This window comes from Lactuca sativa, chromosome 2 (assembly GCF_002870075.4).
Source record: "Lactuca sativa cultivar Salinas chromosome 2, Lsat_Salinas_v11, whole genome shotgun sequence".
Classification (NCBI taxonomy): domain Eukaryota; kingdom Viridiplantae; phylum Streptophyta; class Magnoliopsida; order Asterales; family Asteraceae; genus Lactuca; species Lactuca sativa.
In genome coordinates, this window is record NC_056624.2 from 150,543,361 (window position 1) to 150,562,512 (window position 19,152).

Consider the following 19,152-nt stretch of genomic DNA (forward strand, 5'->3'; position numbering starts at 1 on the left):
GGACGGAACCGGTACTGACCCGTACCGTTTCCGATTTCCCAAAAACCGAATTTCGTAGAAAGTCAATCCTAAGTACCGAACTGAATGAACATCACTGGTACCGGTACCAAGAATGGTACCGGTTTTCGGTACTAGTACCGGTACCGGCGGTACCGATTCCCGAATTTCATGTATTTGGAGTACCAAGTAGCGTCCCGTATTTTTAGATTCGGTACGGTCTGGTACCGATTCCGGTATGATACCGGTACAGGATCGGGACTTGGGACAAACTGATCATCCCTAGGTGAATATAAAAAGTTAAGAGGGGTTTCAAATGAATATGGTATAAAAAAAAGTTTTTTTATAAGATATATAAATTCTTATATTAAGTTGATAGATAAAATTATAATTTTTTTAACAATATGATTAAATAGACATATATTAGTATCATATTTTACAAATAGCCTCCCCGTATTTTACGTATAAATAAAAATAAATATAGTTATCAATCCAGTGTTACTTTTAGTAATAGTTATGATTAGTTAATTTAAAAATTACGAATTTAATTGAGTATTATTTTAATTATTGTTATGGTTAATTAGTTTTAAAAGTATTTATTTGATCAATGTTAAAAGCTAGTGAAACATATTTACATGAATTATCTCAAAATCTAAATTGTAAAATAAATAAATAAATAAATTAATAATAATAATAATAATAATAATAATAGTAATAATAATAATAATAACGACAAATGTTATTTGTTTGAAACATATTGTTCGAACCTTAGTTTTTCACGAGTTTTAACCGAAGGCATATCATGTGCATTACTCGTGGCTTTAACATATTGTCAAGTCATTTACAATTAATATTTAATTATTCATTATATATTATTCATGTCATACACCACCTCCTAACAAACTTTTTGATTAATTTTGTGCTTTCATTTTTTTTTAATAGTTTGTAAAATGGCGAAAAATAATATAACTTTCTAATTTAACTATACTAAAATAACAAAAATGCATAAATTATAATAAAAGAAAAAATATGAAAAATACAAAAAGAAGTTCAACATAAAGAGAAATAATAATATTTTATGTGACCAATATGTCTATTACAAAAAACTAAATTGTTGCTTATTTTCTAACCTCTAAAATAGATTTTTATAAAAATTACAAACAAATACATATAATCTAATAATAGAACCAATATAAAAAGTACAAAAAAGAAGTTTAATATAAAGAAAAATGAAGAGAAAATCATAATAATAGTTTATTTGACTAACATGTTTATCACAAGAACTAATCTATTGCTTATGTTCTAAACTCTAAAATATAATTTTATTTTCTTTTATAAAGTCTTCAATCTACCACATAATCACCCATAATTCTCCAAACCCTAGCAACATAAGCTACCACTGTGAAGTATATATATTTATATAATAGTCAACTGGGGCTCATAAGTACCATTAAATATTATATGTTTTAAAAAACTCTTGAATGCTTCTTATTAATTTTGTGAAAATGAAGAGTTGGAGGTGTTTCAAATCAATATGGTGCAAGAAAAAATGTTTCATTTATAAGATATATAGATAGATAGATATAGATACTAGGTTACAACTCATGGAAAACATAGATAAATGATTTATAATATTTTATTAAACTAATAAGATATACGTTTTGTTTAGACTTTTATATTTATTATTTAATATATATATATATATATATATATATATGTGTGTGTGTGTGTGTGTGTGTGTGTGTGTAAATATCTGATATACGTTATGTATATGAAGACATTCAATATAATTATGATTTATTGAATGAATATAAATTTGAATAGAGTGTAAAAAAAAAATACAATCAATCATAGAAATGTCATTGGTATACAAAAAAAATATAACATAAATGTAATAAAAATAAATAAACTCAACACAATAAATTACAAATTAAAAACTACAAATTGTTTATAAATTTCTAAAAACTTGTTTATTCACAACATTAGAAGTTTTATTTGTAAGACTACCATCCTTATTCAAAATTAATAATTTTTTGATCATTCTCTATTTTGAGCTCTAGATAAGGGAATATACAATTCCCCATGAGAAAAAAATTGGATCTTTGAGATACGAACCAACCTTTGATAAAGACTTTCTTTGACTCTTATTAATTGTCATTATAAAACATATAACAAATGAAAATTATCTTCTTTGAAATTTGAAGGAATTTTTTTTTTCTAGAAAGACTCAAAGCATTCTTGGAATAAAAGTTTGGTTTCCAATATTACTTACAGATATGATAACTACCTTAATAACATGTTCACCCAAAGATCTAACCTATAGTTTAGTTTCGCTACATAAGCCATTTTTCTAATCAATGTCTCTAAGTAACATAACCAACTGAATCCCCGACTTTTAAAATTAACTTATGATTTGGCAGACCTAACACTTTATGACTATTTAACACATTGGAGGAGTATAAATTGGCATCAAACTGATCATGAACAAACTCAGATTAATAGAGACTATCTGAACTAAAATATTCTACTTCGTCTTCTAGAAACAATGATAGCAAACGATCATTTATTTTTAGACAACTTCATTTTTTTGGAGCAAGTATTGCTCTTTCTTGAAAATAACCTATAATGTTGAAGTTTTCTAGAATCAAATTATATACAAACTCGATTAATGAACCAATAAGATCATGTGCATTATTAATGAGAATATCCTCCAGAACATCAATAATCACTTCGTCATCGTTCAAACCACTAGTTTTCCTTCTCCTATATCATAGTGAAATAACATCAAAGTACAAAATCCCAAAATCACATAATGCGGAAAACATGGGTGGATACAGTGCGATCAAGATGGGTACCTGATACATAATCTGAAAACCATAAGCACAAAGCTTAGTAAGCTCCCCCAAAATACCCCATACCAAACATACATAACAGTCATAACATAATTGGGTCTTTTTCACCCCCCCCCCCCCCTTCGGTCTCTTTCAACCGGTACTGGGTATATTTCAACCCCCTCAGTCTCTTTCAACTGGTACTAGGTGTATTTGAACCTATTCGAACTCTTTCAACTGGTATTGGGTGTATTTCAACACCTTCGGTCTCTTTAAATCGGTATCGGGTCTATTTCACCGCTACAGCTAGCATATAATCATAACAGTAAGAGTCACAAAGACAACAAGCATATACAAGAAATATAGGAAATTGTCACGAATGCAATTATTATCCTACCAACATAATCTAGTGGGTCGGCATTGGTACCTTCAACCCATGAGTATAGTGAAGGAAACTCACATTAACTACTCAACAGAAGCTCACAACTACCTCAGCAACAGATCAGCCAACCCAAGCTTCCTAAAGCCAAACTGATACCAGACCTCAGTCAAATACTCCGTGTTACCCAAGGTTGACCAAAAGTCAATTGATCAAAAAGTCAATCTAGTTGGCACCCACGTCGTGGCCAAACTATGGCCACGTCGTGACCACTCAATCCAATCCCGATCCAAATATGATACCACATTATGGTAGACACACCACCACACTGTGGGCACGTCCAGACAAAACAAATGTGTAAGTCTTGCCACCACATTGTGGCCTTCCTTGGCTACGCCGTGGTCCTCAGTTTGAGAGGCTTTTCTTCAAAAAGAGATTAATTCATAAGGACCAAAGCTAAAACATCATATTTGATTCCTAATGGATTCATAATGGATAAATTTTCTAACTATATCCATTAAGATGCTCCAAACCACCAAGATCTAGACTTTAAGTCTTAAAGAGACCTAAAAATATATCTTTCTCAACTTAATCCATTAAGTCCCAGTCTTACTTTTTCAGATCTGAATCAACAAGATGTCTAGATGGATAAAGTTTCCAACTTTATCCATAATAATGCCATAATCCTTCAAGATCTAAACTTGATTACACCAAAATGACCTAAAGTGCTGGAAAGAGTGTGCAAGGTCATTAACTATTTGTAATATTTCTAATAACAACATGGTCCTTTTAGGTTGCCCTCAAAACCCAATTTGAGTAGAATAAATAAAGGAGAAATTGGTTTATTAATTATTATGGTTAATAATTAATTAGAAACTAATAGGAACTATATTTGGGGAGTTAATTAACAATTTAAATAATTAAAGGGTTGAATATTCATTAATTGATAGTTGGTTAATCAGGAATGTTCCAGAACCCTTATGAAATTGGGGTTGGAAGAAAATCACTACATTCCACGTGGGAAAAGGAATGAATTATGTGGTCACCTCCTCATCCCACATAGGGAAGGAGTAAAAAACCTAGGAAGGGATCCAAGGCTATACATAAGGCCGTAGGGATTTCATTCTTCCTTGCACCTTGGCTTGAAGTTTCACCAACCTTTCTTCCTCCCCCTCTTAGGGACGATTTCTAACCCTCATAGGGTTTGTGAAATTGACCCTTCTCCTAGTTATTTTTATTCCACTCTTTAGTGTCATTGGGTGTGATACCATTACAGGGATTCTAGTTAGGGTCCTCTCATCCAAGCAATTTCATGGAGGATCAAGATATTATGCGCAGAGATCAAGGGTTACATAAGAGGTATGTTTTTCTTCTTTATGTTTTATGTTTTCTAGGGTAGATGTGATTAGCATGAAACCATATATCCATAGGTTGCATGTACACTTAGGTATATCATAGTTTCAATTTTTCTGCTACCTAGTTTAAAATGTATTTGGTGCATAGAAAACACAACAGTTATATCAGAGCCATTGGTTCAGAATTACATTCACCCTAGATCCATATAATCTATAAATGCTTGTTTGAAATTTAATGAAAGAATAAAATTTTGAAAAACCGAAACTGAAAAGACCTTTTGTTGTTGCTCACGATGTGAGGGCTTTATGCTCACGACGTGAGCAACCCGGATTAGGGTTTCCCTATTTTTTCATTTTTCAAATTTGAAGGTTTGTTAAATATGGATTAATACCAAATTTAAAATGTTTTAAATTTGAAAAAAAAAATGATAAATATTATTTGAATGTGATTATTTAAATTTGAATATTTATTTATTATTTAAATAGTGAATTTAAATATTTAATATTATTTATAATAGAGATTTATAAATTTGAATATTAATTTCTCATGATTTATTAATTGTTACATTGCGTCATCGCAATTAATTAGAATTAATAATAAACAACTAGATTTAAAAAGTTTTAAATTTACCCCTTCTATTTATACATATTAGAATTGTATCTATTATATGTATGAGAAAGTTACAACATGTGTCATCGCATGTTTAAATATTGACATTATTAGTCTCACCCATCCTGATGTTGGGGTTTAAGGAGGTCTCTATGATTCCTAATGAGGTTGGTTTTTATTATGCTTCACGCTTATCACCCTCACCGACATATTGCATATTGAGAATGGAGTTACCGAAAGGACTTGATAGTGATATTGGTCAATCTAAAAGTATTCTAAATACAAATATAAAATAAAATCTCGTTTTATTAATATAATGTGAGTCTCATATTATCCATGAAATTTGCACCTACTCTTTATATTTTGTTGGTGGAGCTTGTGTGGTTAACCGACACATCAATCTAGAGTATAGTTGAGAATGATATGGAACTCACGAATTTCAAGCATAACTCGAGCCGAGGACCATGCGATTTTGCATGGTTAATTCGCAATCTATTTAAAGTGAATCTTATGTTATCCATAAAAGTTGCACATTCTCTTTATAACATGTTAATGGACCTTGTGTGGTTAACCGGCACATCAATTTGAAAGTATAGGTAGAGAATGATGTGGAACTCGTGAATCTCAAGTGTAACTTGAGTCGGGGACCATGCAATTTTTTATGGGCGATTCACCATTTGTTCAGTGATCCGCGGTGACCCCTTTATTGAATCTAAGATGAATATAATCCAAGATTAACATGCCATTGATAGTCAATGAATCTCAAATATCTAGGAATTTCATGGTGCTCGAAATTGGCAAAGGGCTTCGCCTACCTAAATAACTTTATGGTGTGTTTACGGTATCCGTTTACACATAATGGAGCCAAATTTGGATCCTAACCTTCTTAAAGATGTTTATTTTGGGTGATTATTTTCTAACGATAAGTAAAACAAACTATAATGGGAATTGATATTGAATGATGTCTATAACCTTATCCACTAAAATCTACTGCAATAAAACCTTTGAAAGGATTAGCTATGAGGATGATCAATCTTGTCTAAATTCGTAGTTTGGGAATAGTTCTTATAAACAAAAAGAAAAGATCATGCCTTTGACTAAGCTCTTCCTGAGGTTCATCCAATTACTACATTCTAATCAATCAAAAAGAGTAGTTATCAAATATACGTTGTAAACTGGCATATTGAAGTAAAATGGAATTTCCTTGAGTTAGGAGTTGACTAGGGTTAGTCAACTAGTTGACATGTATATATATTATCAGTTCACTCTGATTCTAATATGAACAACTTGGAATGTCCATGAAAGAGTTGTGTTGCATGTTGAGATTTCCTTTTGTAACTAACATGGCCAATCATAGAAACTCAAAGTTCAAAACACTCCCATATTTTTGCTATCATGAATAGAAGTGTGAAGTAGAAGAAAGCCAATGACCCATGGGTTAAAAGGCGATTAGTGTTGGTATACCTAATCTAGGCCCAAATACCTAGGACAAAGGAAGGCTGATTTTGAGACATGTTTTGATAGCTATTCACTTCCATAACAAGAAAGGACTAAAAAAGCATACATGCCCTATATATATATATATATATATATATATATATATATATATATATATATATATGAGGTGAAAGGACTGACACATGGATAAGTTGAATTTGATCATGGATTACGAGCCCATGCTACTATTCATAGGATCAAAAGACAACTAATTCTCCCATGTTTGGTATTCAATCAGATATATGAATTTATAATGCCACTAAAAATTACTTTTAAGGATTAAATACTGACATTTGCAAGAATGTGCAGTGACTAAAATAAAATAAGAAGATTGAAACATGGAGAAGTTAGTTTGATCATGAATTTCAAGCCCTTGCTACTATTCATGGGATCAAAAAACAAACCTTTTCCCAAATGTTTAGTCTATGGTATTATAATTGAAATTGTTTATACTATGATTCATGAGATAGTTCTGACTTATTTAAATGTGGAGCATTTTAACATGTTAAAAGAAAGTCATGAAATCTATAAAGCTAGTATAGTATCAATAGTTCAAAATTGATTCGAATATTTGAATAAGGTGTATTATTATGGTGTAAATATCTGTTGAAATTAGTTTATCTAATGGATCGTTCAAATTGATCACAATACGTATTGATTCAAATACATCCAAAAGGTTTAGGTGAAGTGTATTTGTTGAATTATAGTCTTGGAAACATAGATGAGAAGCGCATTACCAAGTATCCATTTGGATCGGATTTTAGATATCATGTGACCTAGAGTCTTATGATAAATGTAAATCTTGTTTATCAAGATAGATCATGAATACATCACTGTATGATGTGAATATCTGTTGGAATAAGTTTTCACTAATGGACCATTCAGATTAACCACGATACATGGTAAGACCAATTTTATATGAACATGAATCCTGAACCTTTCAGGTGTTTAGAGCTCTCATATAATGAAGTTAAGAATCAACTGGGCAATAAGATGAGACGCTCATAGTGAGCATCCTAGTCCAAAATTTATCAATCATTTGAGGAATTGTGAAAGATTTTCACGATCTATCTCCACCCATAACACTACCACTAGGAATTGTTAGTTTGATAGAGAAATATATTAAATAAAGAAGAAAGTTTTACATAGACGCAGCGGGTAAACGAGCAACAAGTTGTGCCGAAACCACGTTTACTAGATGAGTCACACCATGTTTACTAAGAATTCATGGCTTGTACCATGAATAGTGTTACTAGAAGTCCTTTAATCTTGTACCAACTGAGAAGGTTTATGAAACACTTTATGATATGTAAAGTGAGTTTCACACCTCTATTTCACATACGAAAGTCTACGATTATGAGGCTTACGCTCGTTGTGAATCACTCGACAACCTAGAACTTAGAATAGAGATGTGCTATCTTATTGGAGAACCTATCAAGCATTTTGGATAATTGTTCAACAATCCTTCTAAGAAAAAGTGTATGTTGTTCGAATGGCAGTCTTCCAAGATAGGGGGATGATTTCCAAAAGGGATAGTGGGAGCCACATTGATCTTGATAAGATTCGAGAGTCAACTAAAAAAGAGCATAAAGTTAGACCTAGAATTCAATTCGAGATTAAAAGAGCTATTGAGGAAACTGACATATTTCCACCTCTTCCTTATAGATATGATAGAGGATGTCATACGCCTAGTTATATAAGAGTTTATATTATTGAGGTAAATGAGTCACTGGTATGGAGCAATCAGAGTGTACCAGCTATCGGAAGCTATGGTAGGCCCTAAAGGCTACAACATCGAAGGAGGGAGAGAGAGAGAGAGAGAGAGAGAGAGAGAGAGAGATCCAGTCCATGTATGTGAAAACTTGCTAGATCAAGCACTTGGCCTTAACCATTAGGTATAAGTGGATCTTCAAAAGAGACAAACATGGATAGGAACAAACACATAATAAAACCAAGTTAGGTTGTGAAGGATATGTAAGCTTGAGAAGTTCATTTATGAATGAAAAAAGCATCTCGTAATTGGAATCTTTGTTTCAGTGAGAAAAGTTCAAGGGGTTTGAATTTCGAGAAATAAGGATGAGCCATATATATGTCAAAGCTAGTGGAGTAATTGGAATTTTTGTTTTAATGAGAAAGTTCAAGGATTTCGAGAAACATAGATAAAACATATATATATATATATATATATATATATATATATGTGTGTGTGTGTGTGTGTGTCAATGCTAGTGGGAGCATTATAGTCACCCTTGTATTGTACATAGATAATGTACAAATCATAGGAAATTGTGTTCTAACTTAGAAAGTGTAAAAACTTGGCTTGGTATGAGAATTTTTGCATTGTGATATACATGGGAGATACAAAACACGTATATAATAAGGATCTATGGAGATAGATCAAAGTGGTCCGTTGGATTAAGCCAAAGTACATAAAATCTAGAGGAAACTCGACATAAGAAACTCAAAAAGGAGTTTGTGCTTAATATGCCATGACATTGAGCGATGCTAATGTCCTAGTTCTACTATTAAGCTGAAGGAAATGAGTCATGTCCTACATTCTTCTGCTATGGGATCAATCATATATGTCATGACATGTACCAGATCTGATAACTCGTATGCTCTTAGCATGACAAGTTGGATTAGATCAAATTGGAAAGAATCAAAAAATCAAGATCAAGAACATTCTTAAGTGTCCTAGGAGGACAAAGGAAATGATATTGACAGTATGGAAGAGGTCATAGTAAAAGTTACATTGATGCTAAGTTCCACATTGATAAAGACGATTTCATTGGTAGTCGGAATTCGAGCTTTTACTGAATGGTGATGTATTAACTTGGAAGAGTACCAAGCAATGTTTTGAAAACCGGACCGGACATCGAACTGGCCGCCATACCGGGTCAATGGTTCAAGCGGTTCAACCGGTCGGACCGGTCCAAAAAACCGGATGAACCGGATGACGTCATTATTACATCATTATTGTATTTAAAATTTTAAAATATTCCAAAAAAAATACAAAAATAAACTTTAAACCAAAAATATCAACAAACATTATTTTTCAACATTTAATAGAAGTACCAAACATACAAAATACCATGAAATTAATTCACCACATCTTGATTCTAATCTTCAAAAAAAACAAAGTTCACAACATAAACATCAAAATACCATGAAATGTATCAAAATTCAATCTTCAATCATAATTTAATTTTCATCTAAAGGAATCCATGTTAATTTCTTCTAGCGCAAGTCCATCATCATCTTCTTCATCATCTTCAATACCAAATACAAATTCAATTTTAGCAAAACTTAAACTCAAACAGAAGAATAACAAAATATTGATAGAATAACATAAAATACTAACCTTGATAAACTTGGATTCAAACATCATTGATTCATTGTAGTTTGGTGGTTCTTCTCCAACCATATTTTCCAATTCATTATAACTTAGTTCACCTTTTGGTATTTCATCAACCACCCAAAACTCGATTTTATCAATACTTTCATAATCGATCGGATCATAAGACTTTTTGTAATCCTTGAGCCTAGAGAAAAATATTAATATACTTTTACACATAAATAAAGAAAATGAAAAAAAAAAGTTTGAAAGTATACATTACCTATTTTGTAGACACAAATTATAATGAACATAAAAAAGGTCATTAAGCCTTTGATGCTCCAATCGATTCCTTCTTTTAGTTTGGATTCTCTCAAAGACACTCCAATTCATTTCACACCCGGAAGAAGAAGCAGTTTGACTTAAAATTCGAATTGCAAATTTTTGCAATTCCAGAGCATCTCCACCATGTAATTTCCACCATTCATCTAATGGAAAATAACAAAATATTATTATAATATTTTTACTATAAGTCACTATTAATAAAAAGATGGAAAAAAAGTTACCTGGACGAGTAGTATTGCGAGAAGCGAAAGCAAGTTTTCTACCAAAACTACCTTCATGCTCACGAAACAACTTTAGTTGGTCCATGACAGTTAGACCATCCATAGTACCAGCACTACTATAACGCTCAATCATATCCATTACCCCAACCACTTCTGGTTTCTTAGAAAAAATTTCTTGATCATATTAAAAGACTGGATTCAACCAATAAGCAGTAGCATGAAGACTCTTACGCAACATCCTATCCAACCAATTTTTAATGATGTTAGTATACGGGGTGTACAACTCTCTGTTGTTGCGAAAAAATTTCTTAATTCCTTTTTTTCCCAATACATCCTTTCGTATATATAACCTTAAAAAAAACATCAAATAAAATAATAAAAATGATAAAAATATTTGTAAACATAGTTAAAGAATATATATATATATATATATATATATATATATATATATATATATTATATTCTTTAACGATGTTTACAAATATTTTATCATTTTTATTATTATTATTATTGTTATATATATATATATATATATATATATATATATATATATATATATATATATATACTTAAAGCCAATTTCTCATCCGAATCACAAATCTGTAAAAGTCTCCCATTGGAGTCATCACCTTTACTATGATAGCACAATTATTCGAAAAGCTTTCATTCAATATGATAAGCTTAACTTCTTTTGCTTTTTCAAATCTAATCAAGTTTTTATAATCTGGGAAGGTGACCATAGCTTGCAAATCATGTTTGTGATCACACAAACTCTTCAATGCAATAAATGCAGTACCAAAACGAGTGGAACCCAGACGAATAATCTCTGTCCAACCTGGTCTTTTTCTTAACCAATTTAACAGCCATTTGTGGTTATAAACAAAAACTGTAACCCTCGATGCAAGTGTAACCAAATCAGCGACTTCATGCATCTCCGACATGTCCTTCATAATCAAGTTCATACAGTGAGCTGCACAAGGAGATCAAACAATGGACAGATACTTCTCACATAATAATCTTCATGTAGCCTTATAGTTTGCAGCATTATCTGTGACTAAATTAGCAGCATCCTTATGACCAACAATCCCACTAAACAATTTGCATAATGTTTGGGCGTTGCTCTCAATATTCGATGCATCAACTGATTTGATGAATGATATCCCTTTTGCACAATACACCATAAAATTGATAAGGGGTCTTTGTCTTGTATCCCACCACCCATCACCCATAATTGTGCAACCATTTTCTGCCCAGTAATGTCTATAAGAATCAACTATACGTTGTACATACTATTTCGCATCTTTCAACAACGTGACACACATAGCATGATATAAAGGTGTATCCATGACCCATACTAGCGACTTTGCGCATTGCTATTTGGAAAAGGGGGCAATTCACGGCATTCATAGGTATACAAGAATCATAAAACCACATAGCAAGAGCTAAATTTGTATCATGCCATCTTTCCTTACTTTGCATGTTGCCTTAATCGATGGTTGAGAAGGATCATGCATACCTCATTTGAAAAAAGGTGGCACGGTTTGTGTTTGGGAGGTATGAGGAGCTTTTCTCTTTCCATCTTTTTTTTGAGTTGATTGTTGGGTGAGTACTTGAACGTCATCATCATCATCATCAACATCATACATGTTATCTACATTCACCCCCGAAGTATCACTAAGCACACTAGCATGTTTCTTTTTTTTATTGGGAATTTTCATCCAGTGAACTTTTCATGACAAACTTTATATCTCCTAGACAACTCGAACATGCTGAAATAGCACCTGGCACTCCAGAAAGGTGTTGTTTTATTCTATTGATACCTCCACCGTTATATGTTTTTTTTACAAAAAGTACAAAAGTATTCCTTTTTCCGCCTCCACCATCAAGTTAAGTAATATACCTCCAAGCAGGATCCTTTTTTGCCTGAACATTTGGTTGAGTAGAAGCTTGTGGACCAGATGGGACGGTATTCGACTGTGCTTCTTCGAATGGATTGGAACTTGAACCAGGAGTGCTCATAATTCATACTATAATAGAAACACAAACAACCAATGTTACATTTATATCAAATTATTAGTAATCCTAAACAAGTAAACTTGTTAAACAATACTAAACAATCATACAAAATCATAAAAGAAAAGTAGATATTAATAGAGAAACAATGAACATGCTAAACAAGCCTAAGCAATCATAAACAAGTAAACTTTCTAAACAATCCAAATAATTTCTGAAAATAATGCATTCTGACTAAAATAGTGACTAAAACATGCTAGCAAGTCAGGTACTCAGGTTAGCATCAATGTTAAGTTGTTAATTATACAAAAGCTCTAAAACAGTGACTAAAACTAAATGCCTATATATGGCTCCTGTGTTGGGGTCGGGACTATTTTCAGAATCACAAAATATTGGTTTTAGTCTATATATAATAGAAACACCAAAACAGTTATAGCCTAATAGGAACTAGTAATTACTTACCTTTGTATTATGGATGTGTCGACTATGGTGGAAACCGGAGAAACCAGAAATCCTCACCGAGTCGCTAATGGTGGAGCAAAAATCGGAGAAATAAAAAATCCTTGCCCCTTCAGTCGATTGAAAATCAGAGAAACTGAAAATCGGAGGTACTCTTCACTCGATTGTGTTGGTTGACATTAGGTTTAGAGTTTGGGTTGCAAATGGTTCCCTTCTGTTGATACTAGATGTGCAATTGAGAAATTGAGATAATGTTTGCATTTTCCCAATGATTTTTGTGACAACCCGAAATTTCCCATCCAGTACAGTCAAACACTTCATTAAAAGTCAAACTCATTTCTGCTATCTTTTAGCACAATTAGGAGTTTATTTGAGCATTTTGAGCCTTATACACTTAAGGGATAAGTGTCGGGGTTAATATGCTGAAGCTATAGCACAAAGTTCGAGCCTTAAACACATTGATCAGGATTTCACGGCCAACACATGGGAGTTTACGGCCGTAAACTCCATGTAAGCCGTAAACTCCATCTTATATGATGATATGTTGGCCATTATTTCATTCTTTCATTTCCCTTGGCTGATTTCCTCCCAAATCCTCTCAACTATCATCCCAATCTTCGTCCCCGATCTTCAAATCTCATAATCTTATTGTCTTAACTAGTTGATATATTGCATAAACTAGTAATCTTACATGATTTCATCCGTGAAATCATTCCATTTTGTAGATCTTCAAGTTTCACCAAGAACACACACTAGTGTTCTTGGCGAAAACCGACCATTCAAGCTCCTAGATTGTAAGTACTCTTGATCCAACTCATTGTACACCAGGTTTATCATATTTAGAGCTTAGAAAACATAATAAATCATAGGATTCAAGGAGTTTACGGCCAAGACATGTTCTTGGGCCGTAAACCCCTTTTAAGGGTGCAAATGACACCCTAACACCTTAGTAAGCCTTGGTTAGTGACATAGAACCTTACACCATTGACCTAAGGACCACAATTCAGTAAATGGTACTCCTTACCATGAGTTTACGACCGTAAACTCATGGGAGAGTGGTCCCAGGGCCGTAAACACCATACAAGGCCACTCTTGGACCTTAAGCCCACCCAAACACTTGTTTAAGCTTTAAAGCACTTAAACACTTAAGACTTTATAGTTTTAAGTCTCTTTTGGTGACCAATTGAGGGTTTACGGCCAAGAATAAACTCCCCTGGGCTGTAAACTCCAACAAACATGGTCATTTGACCATAAACTCCCGTATAAGGCCTTACACTCCTTTGTTGCAACCCGATAGCCTCCTAACACTTTTACCAAAGTGTTTTCCTCACATTAGGATGTTTATACATGTCTAATTAGTGTTATATTCACTAATTTTTTATATACATATGTCTTCATATTTTATTAGGCTCATTGTGTGTGTCTAAGTCTTCACTTGACACCAAGCACTTGTCCGATACTTCCATCCGATCCACTTGCTGCAGGTGAGTTCATACCCCTTGAATTAACCTTTTAAATGTTTCTAAATGTTTTTAAATGCTTTATGGGGGGAATACAAGTTGAATCATGCTAGTTATTATATCAATCACATGTGATTAATAACTAACATGCAAATGGATTTACTATACGTTAACTGTTTTACCAAACGGATTTCTTCAAATGATTTTCATAAACGTTTAATATGTTTAAAACTCTTTATTAAATTGTTTATTATACACTGTATGTTTCATTTCAAACTCTTTTACAATTGTGTTTCAATCAAAGGTTTCTTTATACTTAAACTGTCTTATCAAACAAATACTTTCAAACCATTTTATAAACTGACATCAAGTTGACCTTTTCTTAGATATTAATCTTCTTCAAAGGTTTTACAAAACTTCTTTTATGCTTTTATATTATCAAATGCATGCCCATATATGTATAGTAATGTTTAAAGAACTTAGGAAGGCTAACTCACTCTATTTCCTTTTCCTCGTTGGGATGTGGCTATGGGGTATCGGTTATCCGTCCGAATGTCGTCTAAATATTAGTTATATATCATGTATACATATATAGACATAAAAGTTTTCCTCAGTCGGTTCAGTACCTTTGGGTAGCAAAGGCATACTTTAGGTTATACACGTACATTATTAGTAACTATTATAGGTATAGTTAGGAGATACTACTTACCATTCCAAGTACAAGGAATCACACAAGAGTCAGTTTATTCATGAGTCTATACTTACATAGATATGCTTACATGAGTATGTTTACATAAATACGCTTACATGAGTACGTTTACATAGATACGCTTACATGGATACGCTTACATGAGTACGTTTACATAGATACACTTACATGGATACGCTTACATGAGTACGTTTACATAGATACGCTTACATGGGTACGTTTACATAGATACGCTTACATGGATACACTTACATGAGTACGTTGACATAGATACGCTTACATGAACACACTTACATTAATACGTTTAATAGATACTATTACATAGAATCCGTTACAGACGTTTCGGGATTTACCATTCCACACCCAAAGCTGTTAGCTACAGTAGGAAAAAGGAGCATCGACGGGTGTCCGAGGTTGTACTTTTCGGCGGGTTTCCACGCCGTGATTATCCTAATGCAAAAGGATACTTTTTAGTTATTATATTATTTTCTTCCTTTACTTTGTGACTCATTCACATGAACGACGAGGTAGGATATATTTGATATAGATAAACTATTTTCCTTATTACCTTTTGTGACTCATACACATAAACGATGAGGTATACTATAGTTTTATACTAATATTTAAACAGGGAAAACCATCACATTTACAGTGATGCTTACTTTCAAAACAGTCGGGTCTTGGTAGAAGACTACTTTTAAAACAGTCGGGTCTTGGTAGAAGACTACTTTCAAAACAGTTAGGTCTTGGTAGAAGATTTCTTTTATACTAATAGGAATCATAGGGATTTCTAGGGTTTTTCAAACGCTTTCAACTACTTACAAACATTTTCATACTTATACGAACTTTCTTTCAAAACAATTTCAAGTCTTTCATTAAAAGTTTTACAATTCAAAGACACATTAATACTTATGAATTCACCAGCTTTTTGGCTGATACTCGCTTTCAAAATAACTTGTATTCTCATGTCACAAATAGACAGGTACGACGACCAGGTTTTATGAAGACGGAGCAGTCCAGACTCGTCTTATATTCTGATTATTCATTTTATTGTTGTATATTATGAAAGAACACACTTGTAATCAAAATTATACTATTAATGCAATGGATGATGTTGTTGCTTGTTTACTACTTTGCATTGTTGTGATACTTTACATGACGTCCTCCGTCCCAGAACGTTTCCGCCGTTCTTGGTTTTGGGGTGTGACAATTTTTGAGTAAACTAAAAAATTAAATAAACCAATTCTGAAGGAGGTTGAACCGGCCCGGTTGGACCGCGGGTCGACAAATACCGATGATTTTTTCCAGTTTAAGATACGAACGCTTTTCGGGAGTGAAAGAACTGGAACAACAATCGGTTCCCGGTTCAACCGGACAGTCCGGTATGGTTTTCAAAATAGTGGTACCAAGTAATACATCATAGTGGATTTGACAAACTAAGAGTATATTGAATTTGGTTAGATTGCAAAGAAAACAATGTAGCTGAAAGAGATTCATTAGTGACATCTTTGTTGAAATTCAATCATTGGTGGTCCTTATGAAGGTTTTTGTGACTTTAAGGGTAAACTTACCTCGAGTATGGATCCCAAGTCACACAAGCCCACAAGACACAAACTCAGTAAGTACCAGCACATTTAATAGTGAGTCAAATGTAAAGACATCATAGTTAATAAGTTATATCGAAAGATAATCTTGTCGATCCATTCCACAAGCCAATGTCACTGACCAAGTTTGACAATCAGAAAAAGTCGAGAGGCATTAGATTTGCAATTGAATTGGCTTAAACACTCTTAGTTTGGTTTGTTTTAAACTTGAGAACTTAAGAAGTATAATTTTTAATTCGATTTGGAGATTATTAAGTGGAGACCTTAATATATGATGGAGTTCAGTCATTTAAATTAGCTTATCACTGTGTTCTCCTTTTGCATGTTTAGAACCCACTTCCCGAGTATTAATTTACTCAAACGTCCACAGTCGGTCATGCTCATGGAAGTAAGTAGTGATTCAAGACTGTCATGAGTATTAGTGGATTGTCTATAATGATTAGAGATAGCATAGAGATTATTCTAACACTCATTAGTACTTAATAGAGACTGTCATGAGTATTAATAATCTCACTAAAAATTATGTAAATCTGAAATTCAAAATACTGAAACTGTGACCGCATCTAATTCTATCAAAAAAATTAAAATATTTTGGACCGAGAAAAACGCACAACTGATTTTTAAGATGCTAAAAACCACAAAATGCTAAAAAAAAAAAAGAAAAATTCTAGAATCAAAAACCCTAACCACTCGACGACATATTCACCTCCTAGTCACCGCTTACTAGTAACACCGATAAATAAGCCCCATTTATCCTAAATTTCTAGCTCCGCCCTTGCATGCAACCTACTTTGGATCTATGTTTTAACTATTGAACATATAAATTTGAATTGCAAAACAATAACCCTAAAGGGATAGGCTATTTTCTAAATTAAATAATTAGGGTTTTAGAATCACATACCTTTCAATTGTTATAGTAAATAATTGGCAATCCTTAGATCTTGATCTTCTTGGAAGCCTAGCACCATAATTGTAATGCCTCTAATGGAGTCACACCCAAGAGCTAGCAAGAATGAAAGTATAGAGAGAGGAGGAAGAGAGAGTATGAAATTCTTGGCAAGGGTTTCTCCATGTGTAGGGACGAACGAAATTCAAGAGCCATGAGGCTCCTTATATAGTTGAGGCAGCTAGGGTTTAAGGGAAAACCCTAATGTTCCTTTGCTTAGGGCCCAAGCTTATCCAGAGGCCTTATCCAAGGCCCTTGGACAAAATCATTAAGGTATAGATTTTGTCCACCTCCTCCAAGGAGGTTTTGGAACCTTCCATCCAACTATTTGATCATTGCAAACTAGTCCATCTACTTTATAATTAATACAATTAACCCCAAAATCAATTCCAATTAATTTTTGGCTAACTATTAATCAAACATTATGATTTCTAATTAATATATTAATCTCATAACCTATTAATAAATCATTTATATTAATTTATTAATCTTATAATAAATTAATCTCTCTCCTTTCCTAATTGCCTTGTCCGGTTGCTAGGTTTGATGGCAACTCAAAATGACTGTGCTGCTATCAATTCAAGTACATACCAATTATAGTTATGGGCTTAGACACCTAATCCAACAGTCGCCCACTTGGATAAGTCTGAACTATAATTGCTAGTATGACTTCTAAATCGGCCAACAAATTGTAGCTTCCAAAAGTTGTTGTCGAACTCTAACCCAGTCAGTTATGTGTCCTAGGATAAGGGATCATATAATCCTTCGTTCTGCAATATATCACTAGACATAAGACATGGAATGCAATGAATCTCTTTGTCCAGAATCTATGTTTCTCGATTTCTGATTTGTGATTATATAGGACTTCTAATTGAGCACGTCAGTTTAGCCCTGGCTGGGCCCATCACATAAGTTAACACCAAATCATCGAGGGGCCCACAGATATCGCTTTTCCCGTTAAGGCAAAAGGAACGAATAAACGTTGACTCATATGCTTGCATCTTTTACTCATCAAACCATACATGACAATATGTTTTATAACACCAAGTTATTGATTCATTGTCATATCACCAATGCATAACCGACTTGTGAATTACAACTCATATTTCTCCGTTTCAAGATTATAAGATATTATCGTCTCAGTATTACTCGTGATGAATTCCATGAACTAATACTCTGAGCTTGGGTTTATCCAATACTCAAATCTCCATTTCTAAGTACTCATGAACACTGCAGCAATTATATTGTCATGTCTAACTCCTTTAGACAATCTGCAATCCAATTCATGACAGTCTTAGTTCGCTACTTACTTCCAAAAGTTAGAGCGACTGTGGAGTTTGAATAATCATATTATTCGAGAAGTAAAACATGAAAAATATGAAACACAATAAT